This window comes from Pyrus communis, chromosome 5 (assembly GCF_963583255.1).
Source record: "Pyrus communis chromosome 5, drPyrComm1.1, whole genome shotgun sequence".
Lineage (NCBI taxonomy): Eukaryota > Viridiplantae > Streptophyta > Magnoliopsida > Rosales > Rosaceae > Pyrus > Pyrus communis.
Genome location: NC_084807.1, coordinates 11525902 through 11535482, shown reverse-complemented (window position 1 = coordinate 11535482; position 9581 = coordinate 11525902).

Genomic DNA, 9581 nt, shown 5'->3' with positions numbered 1-9581 from the left:
ATGATGGTGTGATTATTCAATTGGCCGATCGTTCTAATGCATATCCAAAAGGAGTTTTGGAAGATGTTTTGGTGTAGGTTAACAATTTGATCTTTCCAGCGGACTTTTATGTGCTTGACATGGAGGATTTAGCCCACTCTACCCCATTGCCGATCCTCCTTGAGAGACCTTTCATGAAAACAACCCCACCAAGATAGATGTGTTCAAGGGGACGTTAACAATGAAATTTGATGGGGAAGTTATTAATTTCAATATTTTTGAAACTATAAAATATCCTAAAAATGATCATTCTTGTTTTTCTATTGATACATTCGATTCATTGGCATAGGACTATCTTGACTCCTTGGAGAGGGATCCTCTTGAAACGACCATTACAAAAGGAATGAGACTCAAAAACCAAACCAAGGGGCAGGAAAGGATCAAACCCATGGCATGTATGAAGAGGTCCTTGCCGTGCCTACATGTGAAGATGAGGCCGAGATGGTTGCTGCCCTTGAGTTGTTGCCACAACACCTTGGTAAGCCTCCAAACCTAATACCAATTCTCGTTTCTACTAACAAGTTGTTACCTTCAGTGATTCAGGCACCCATTCTTGAGCTTAAACCATTGCCGGATCACTTGAAGTATGTCTATTTGGGAGAAAAAGAAACATTGCCCATCATTGTCTCTTCAACACTCACGGCAATGGAGGAGGAGAAATTGATTCAGGTGTTGAAAGAGCACAAAACAGCCATAGGATGAATCTTGGCCGACATTAAGGATATTAGTCCTACAACATGCATGCATCGCATACTTCTAGAGAAGGGGGCTAAACCAACTCAAGAGGCTCAACGCCGGCTTAACCTTCCAATGATGGAAGTTGTGAAAAATGAGATTATCAAGCTTCTTGATTATGGAGTGATTTATCCTATCTCGGATAGCCGTTGGGTTTCACCGGTTCAAGTTATGCCAAAGAAATCCGGAGTGACTGTGGTGAAGAATGTCGAGAATGAGCTTGTACTAATCCGTATCCAAACAGGTTGGATAGTGTGCATTGACTATAGAAAGCTCAACGCCACCACAAGGCGAGATCACTTCCCTTTGCCGTTCATTGATCAAATGCTTGAAAGGTTAGCCGGTCATTCTTTTCATTGTTTTCTTGATGGTTATTCGGGATATAATCAAATTGTTATAGCTCTAGATGATCAAGAAAAGACTACTTTTACTTGTCCATTTGGTACTTTTGCTTATTGTCGAATGCCATTTGGTTTATGTGATGCACTAGCCACCTTTCAAAGATGCATGGTAAGTATCTTTTCAGATTTTGTAGAGAAGATTATTGAAGTTTTCATGGATGATTTTAGCGTGTTTGGTGATTCGTTTGATGATTGTTTAGATAATCTCACATTAATCTTGAAACGATGCATTGAAACTAACCTTGTTTTAAATTGGGAAAAATGTCACTTTAGGGTAAAACAAGGCATACTTTTAGGACACATTGTTTCGGCTAAGGGTATTAAAGTTGATAAATCAAAAATAGACTACTTACCCTCTCGTACTTCGGTTAGAGAGGTTCGTTGTTTTCTTGGACATGCAAGATTCTATTGGAAATGTGCCCTAAAACCAATCATATGATGATACTTTACGTACATTTCACAAAATTAAACTAATGTAGTTTAAATATAAAAGGCAAAGATTATTGTTTGAGCCGTCTCATATAAATGTTATATGCTTAAACGATAAGTCCAAGGAATATGTGATTGGAAGAATGCGATCTAAAGAAGTTAGATTCATGAGACCATTCTTTCATTGACACATCCTAAACGTTCCTGATCATAGGATTGTCAATTGGGCATTGACAGTCCGTTAAGATTAGTACGTGCTATGTCTTCTCTCAGGGAGAGTGACTAGTCTCGAGTCATTGGTGTGTGTGACATCAAGACAAGTACGTAGGTGCTCAATAGAGAATAAGTTCACTGAACACGATCAACGAAGAGTTCTCATATTCATGTCACATGAGAACTCATGGTTGGGATAATGCAAATTAGTCTTTTGACCTGAGGCATCGCAGTTGTCTTGTGGTTAGGTCCTTAATCTTTGATTATGTCAAAGTCACTCCATCAGGAGGGTGTCCACGGCATCGTTGGGGTTAAGCCACTTAGCCATGGAGGCAAGTGAATGGGCAACAAGGGATCTCTAACCTTCAAACTGTTTGAGGGAGAATACTCTATGATATGATTAAGAATCTTTGGCCAAAGTATGAATGAGATTTAGGAATGTGTTCCAAATCACATTCAAGGTAATCATATAAGCACAAGACTCACATTGGATAGTAGACATGAATAAACTATCAAACCAAACAATGTGGTCAAGAGTATTGTATTAGAGAAAGACCGTATTGCATTTGTAATCGTAAAACTGAATAGGTTCTCCACCTCTTCTGATTAGCTTGGGTAACCATGACATGCTGCTAGGCGTCAACCATGGTTTGTGGAAGCCCTAAAAGTGTATTATCACTAACGGGAGAATTGAAAGTAAGTTTCAATTCACAATCGATTTGAAAGAGTTTGAATCGCCCACTGCCTCGCTAAAAGGAACCTAATGGATCGTACACCGTGTAAGGTAGAGATTGAAGATTCAACGGAGATGAGTAAGAATAATTAAATGGTTTAATTATTGTTGGAAATGTGCCCTAAAACCAATCATACGATGATACTTTACGGACATTTCACAAAGTTAAACTAATGTAGTTTAAATGTAAAGGGCAAATATTATTGTTTGACCCGTCTCATATAAATGTTATATGCTTAAACGATAAGTCCAAGGAATATGTGATTGGAAGAATGCGATCTAAAGAAGTTAGATTCATGAGACCATTCTTTCGTTGACACATCCTAAACGTTCCTGATCATAGGATTGTCAATTGGGCATTGACAGTCCGTTAAGATCAGTACGTGCTATGTCTTCTCTCAGGGAGAGTGACTAGTCTCGAGTCATTGGTGTGTATGACATCAAGCCAAGTACGTAGGTGCTCAATAGAGAATGAGTTCACTGAACACGATCAACGAAGAGTTCTCATATTCATGTCACATGAGAACTCATGGTTGGGATAATGCAAATTAGTCTTTTGACCTGAGGCATCACAGTTGTCTTGTGGTTAGGTCCTTAATCTTTGATTATGTCAAAGTCACTCCATCAGGAGGGTGTCCACGGCATCGTTGGGGTTAAGCCACTTAGCCATGGAGGCAAGTGAATGCGTAACAAGGGATCTCTAACCTTCAAACTGTTTGAGGGAGAATACTCTATGATATGATTAAGAATCTTTGGCCAAAGTATGAATGAGATTTAGGAATGTGTTCCAAATCACATTCAAGGTAATCATATAAGCACAAGACTCACATTGGATAGTAGACATGAATAAACTATCAAACCAAACAATGTGGTCAAGAGTATTGTATTAGAGAAAGACCGTACTGCATTTGTAATCCTAAAACTGAATAGGTTCTCCACCTCTTCTGATTAGCTTGGGTAACCATGACATGCTGCTAGGCGTCAACCATGGTTTGTGGAAGCCCTAAAAGTGTATTATCACTAACGGGAGAATTGAAAGTAAGTTTCAATTCACAATCGATTTGAAAGAGTTTGAATCGCCCACTGCCTTGCTAAATGGAACCTAAAGGATCGTACACCGTGTAAGGTAGAGATTGAAGATTCAACGGAGATGAGTAAGAATAATTAAATGGTTTAATTATTTATGGCAAGGATTAATTAATATGTTAATTAATCAAACGAATAAGTTTGTTAAAGACCTCGGGATAGTTTTGGACCTTAAGGCCCAATGGGCTTCGAACGTCAAGTCCATTGACTTAAGTTGTATGACAACTTAATGAATAATGATTCACAAAGGCCCAAATAGCCCAATAAATCCCCTTAGGCCGGCCATTTAGAGGAGGGTAGTGAACTTGGCTTAATTGCAAGTTTGCCACTCCATTGTGAGGTGGTATAAAGACAACTTTATAGCCATTTCATCCTAAGGGTTTTCTTAGGAGTAAAGATGAGAACACAAACCTCCCTTTGCTCTCAAAGAGGCCGGCCAATCTAGAGTGGAAAAGCTAGCAATCTTACTTCCTCTAGGTCACTCATTTCTTCTACAATATGCCTTGGTGTGGAGACTTAGAGGTTCTCAATTTTGGGAACTTGGAGAAACCTTTTCATCCATCCAAATCCATGGATCTAAGATGCAAGGAATGAAGGCCCTCTCTTTGGGTGATTAGCCTTTGCTTATGCAAAGAGGAATCTACAAAGGTATTGATTTCTCAACTCACTTTGTTTTGAGTTGAGTCTTGGTTCACCTATCTACTAGGCTTTGAAGTTCATGGGTTAAGTTTTGTTTTTGAGTGCATATAAACATGATTCCGCCTTTTAATTGTTAATTGCATGTTGTTGATGTTGCTCAAATGAACTTGTTTTTCACAAATCTTCCTTCAGATTCTATAGGCGATTCATCAAGAACTTTTCAAAGATTTCCAACCCTCTTTGCCATCTCCTTCAGAAAGATGTCCCATTCAAGTTCGATGAGGTATGTGAGAAGGCCTTCAAACACCTCAAGGAGATGTTCACTTCGGCCTCTATCATAGTTCCACCAGATTGGAGCCTCCCTTTTGAGCTTATGTGTGATGCCTCGGATTATGCATTAGGAGCTGTTTTAGGCCAAAGGAAGAACAAGCAACCACATGTCATATATTATGCATCCCGGACCATAAATGATGCTCAATTGAACTACTCCACAACGAAAAAAGAACTTCTTGCTGTTGTTTTTGCTTTAGATAAGTTTCGTTCTTATTTACTTGGTACTAAAGTTATAATCTACTCTGATCATGTAGCGTTGAAGTACTTACTTGCGAAGAAGGAGGCCAAACAAAGGCTTATTCGTTGGATGCTTCTTCTCCAAGAGTTCGATATCGAAATCCAGGACAAGAAGGAAGTGAAAATGTGGTAGCTGACCACTTGAGCCGTATGGTGCATGAGGAGGATGCCGTGCCTATTTCAGAGACATTCCCAGATGAGCAGCTACTGTCCATAGAGGTAAGTGTTCCATGGTATGCCGATTTAGTGAACTATTTGGTGTCTAAACAAGTTCCAAGCACGTGATAAACTTAAAAATGATGCACGTTTTTATGTGTGGGATGACCCATTGATAGGAGCATATTTATGCGACTTAGTTTGCTTGTTTTCGTGCATTTATGTTATTAATTCTTAGTTATTTTAATTCTTCAAGCTTCTTTTGTGTGTTTTCAGGATCATAAGATGTATTTGACGAAAGGATGCATTTTGGAGCCTTTTGGGGCCTTTTGGAGCACTTTTGGGCTAAGGATGGATAGCTTGTGCTTGGAGCCAAAGTGTTGGACGAAATTGAAGGCCTTGTATGCACTTTAGGACATAAAACAAAGGGCCTAGCCCATTCTCTTCCCAAAAACCATCCTAACCCATGCATAACTTACCAATTCCAGCACCATCCACACCTTGCCGTGGCCTCCCCTTGCATTTCCAGCTTTCCCACTTCATGATTGCAGCACATTCTCTTCCATAGTCCCTCTTTAATCCACATGCATCTTTAATCATTCACTCACATGCTTTCCCAACAAATAATTCAGCCACATGCACCCAAACAATCATTTGTGGTGGCTTTCACATTCATTTCCAGCACATCCTTGGTGTGCCGTGCACTCCCATCCCATTTCCAGCTTTCCCCCTTCATAAAACAATCAGCCACACTTCCACATGCATTCCCTCTTTAATCATTCCCTCCTAGCTGTCATTCACATGCTCTCCCATCCATTCTCTCCCTATAAAAACCATACACACTTCACACCAAAGGGAGGCCTTTGCCGTGCATAACCTTGCATTCCAGCACTTCCCTTTCAAAGCCGTGCATGCCCCTTCCAACTCCAACCACTCCCCACTCCATTCCACATACAAACACCACCCCAAAACCTTTCCTTAGACCTTGTGCCACAACAAAGAGGAGGAGAAGAGGCCTAAACGTTCATACAATTCAAGTTTGAGTTGTTGGAATTTTTAGGTGTTTCCTCTCCTTGATTTCAATGGTTAAATTTACTTATCTTTGTCTTGTACGTATGAGGAACTAAACCCCCCCTTGGCTAGGGGGGGGATTCGAAATACATGTTTATGCTTGCGATATGATTTGATTACTTCTAATTGCGTTTCATAAGTTGTGAATTCAATTTACTTATCTATGTCAATTACATTGATTTGTGTGTGTTGGTTGAGAGTGCACGCTTAATTATCATGCATAAATTGGATGCTAGGATATAAGGAAATTTCACCTAATCATTATGGAATTATATTCACAAGTAGTAAAGGTTGATGATCTCAATCGCGTTAAGTAAATTCTTGGCATAAGTTTCATGCAATCATAGTAACAAGTGCTTCGTCAATGCTTATGGTTTTCAAAGAACTTAATGATTCTTGCTTGTATCTCTATTATGCAATCATGTACGGGACTTGTGGGGAATGTTTTGGGTTGTCGTATGCATTCATCCAATTCAATAACGTTAGGAAAATATGAGGGTTAATTAGTGCAATTCACGGTTAATCTGGGGCGTTGAGAATCATGGTTTATTGAAAAGCAATTGGAAATCGTTTTATATGCAAGTATAACATGTGTGGAGATGAACCCCTTAGCTAGCCTTCATTCCATTCATTAAATCCAAATTCGTTTTAAAATCTGTTCGTTTTACAAAGGTTTAAGTTTTGTTTTCAAATTCATCAAAACCTCAATCCCCCTTTATTTTGTTGAGTCTTAGTCATTCAAATCTGTTTTATTTTGTGTCTTTAAGCATTTGGAGTCATAAACACTTTCAAATTCGTCCAAATCAAGTTCTAGTTTCTGTTTGAGTCAATTTGATTGTTTTAGGCAGTTTGAGTGTTTCAAATCTGTTTTGAGTCATAGTAGTCTTGTTAAGAGTCTTTAAGTTTAGTTTTTGTGTTTTTAAGTCAATTTATATTAGATTAGCACCCCTAGTTAATCCCCGGTTAGAACGATCCCTACTTACATCATTACTACAATTGTCACAAATAGGGTTTAATTTGTGTGTCACATTCGTAACGCACCAAATTTTGGCGTCGTTGCCGGGGATTAGCAAAGTTACTAATCTCTTGTCTTGAGTCTTGTTTAAATTGTTTAGCTTCTGTTTTGTTTTAATTTTTTTTTTTTTTTTGCACCGTGTGTGGCACCTTATTTCCTTACTTGTGCCGAGTCTATTAAGTTGGTTACTTATCTTGTTTGCTCTTGTGTGTAGATACTAGTTTATGACCCGTAGCTCACAACTTGTTCGTGAGCATATCTCCGACTTCGACGGTGATTTCGAGAGGACTTTGAGAAGGAAAAAGAAATGGCAAGCGTCTAATCCTCCTAGTCCCGAACCTGAATTAAAGGAGCAAGAAGTTGAAATTGAGGTTGAAGAGGAAGTACCAACCATGGCAGTGGACAATCGAACCATCAAAGAGCTTTCTGCCTCGGGTTTGGCCAATGCAGCCCCTCTTTGCATCCAATACCCTAGGGCAGCCCCTGAGAAGACTGATGAATTTGAGTTGAAGTCCAGCTTGCTACATCGTATACCCAAGTTCCATGGGTTATGAATGGAGGACCCCAATAAGCATTTAAAGGAGTTCGAAGTTGTATGCTCAAGTATGACACCGGTGAACGTGGACAGCAACATATTGAAGATGAAGGCTTTTCCTTTTTCTTTGCTGGAGAAGGCCAAGGATTGGTTGTATGAGTTGGCTCCCGGCACTGTCACATCATGGGCGAGTATGAAGCGACCCTTCTTAGAGAAGTTCTTTCCGACATCACGAGTCATTCTTCTTCGCAAGAAGATTAGTGGAATTCAGCAAAGCCAAGGTCAATCTTTTCCAACTTATTATGAACGTTTTAAAACTCTTGTTGCTTCATGTCCACAACACCAAATGAAGGAGGAGCTTCTTCTTCAATATTTTTACGAAGGTCTTCTACCACTTGAACGGCAAATGTTGGATGCATCCGCGGGAGGAGCTCTATTGGACAAGACACCTAGGGATGCCAAAACTCTCATTGCTAATTGAGCACTCAATGCACAACAATATGAAGGTGTTGGGCAGAGAGACACCCCATGGCCACAACATGTAAATGAGGTAAGTTATATTTCTGAGTTACAATCCCAGATGGCTAACCTTACGTCTATGTTATCGCAGTTTGTTGAAGGCCCTAAAACGCAAGGAACTACAATCTGTGGTGTATGCTCCATTCAAGGACACCAATCTGATCAATGTCCTCAATTAATTGAGAACGGAGGGTGGGAATCTGCCAATGCCGTGGGCTATGGGAATTAGGACCAACCAAGGGGTGATCCTTTCTCCAATACATACAATCAGGGATGGCGTGACCACCCCAATTTCAGATGGAGAGATGCACCACAATATGCCCAACAAAGTGGATTCCGACAACCCCCGGGTTTCTTTCCAAGGCCAATGGCACCACAACCACCTCCTCAGGCACAATCATCCCAAACCAACTCAGGTACGTCTATGAATGAGGATAAAACAAATCAGTTACTAACCACAATGGCGCAGGGAATGCAGAACCAAGCAAAGGAGGTTAATGAGCTAAAGAAGCAAATGGGCCAAATAGCCGAATTTTTGGGACAATTCCGTCAAAATGGTAAGTTACCAAGCACTACGGTAGTCAATCCAAAGGGTGGTTTCGAAACCGCCAATGCAATCACCTTAAGAAGTGGCAAGGAAGTTGGAACCACCTCACAACCACCAAAATCAAGCCAAGAAGAGGATGAAAGGTTGCTGAAAGAGGAAGAGAGCAAGGGCAAAGCCACGGCAAGGGTGGAGCAACCTTTGCCGCAACCACTTCAAGCTCCTAGGCCGTCCAACAAATGTAAGGTAGGTCCAAACTCAATCGTTTCTAATGTGATTCCACCAAACGTGCCCTTTCCTAGTAGGTTTATGCAAGCAAAGATAGAGGAGGATGAAAAAGACATCCTGGAGACGTTTAGGAAGGTGCATGTCAATATCCCGCTCCTTGATGCAATAAAGCAAATTCCGAAGTATGCGAAGTTTTTGAAGAAGGTTTGTACAACAAGGAAACGGATTCGGGAAAAAGAGGTGGTACATGTAAATGAGAATGTCTCTGCCATATTCCAAAGAAAGCTGCCACCTAAATGCAAAGATCCAGATGTGCATAAGGACATAGGGCCGAAAGGATCCACACAAATCAAGAAGGATGCATCTAGATTCACCATTGAGGAAGGAATTGGATTGGAGCACAACGAGCATGCCACTACCCTAAAAACATCCAATATGGCTGTGCCTTGTGCTAAAATTGGCGAGAGGGTGGCTGCCCTTGGGGCATTGCCACAACATCCTTGTAAGTCTCCAATCCCAATTTCGATTCCCATTTCAACTAATAGGTTGTTACCTTCTTTGGTGCAGGTACCCAATCAATTTCAAGGTGGTGGGATCAGTTACAGGGAATTTAGGAATCCAAACGCCAGAATCAGGGAGGATCACTATCCCCTCCCATTCATTGATGT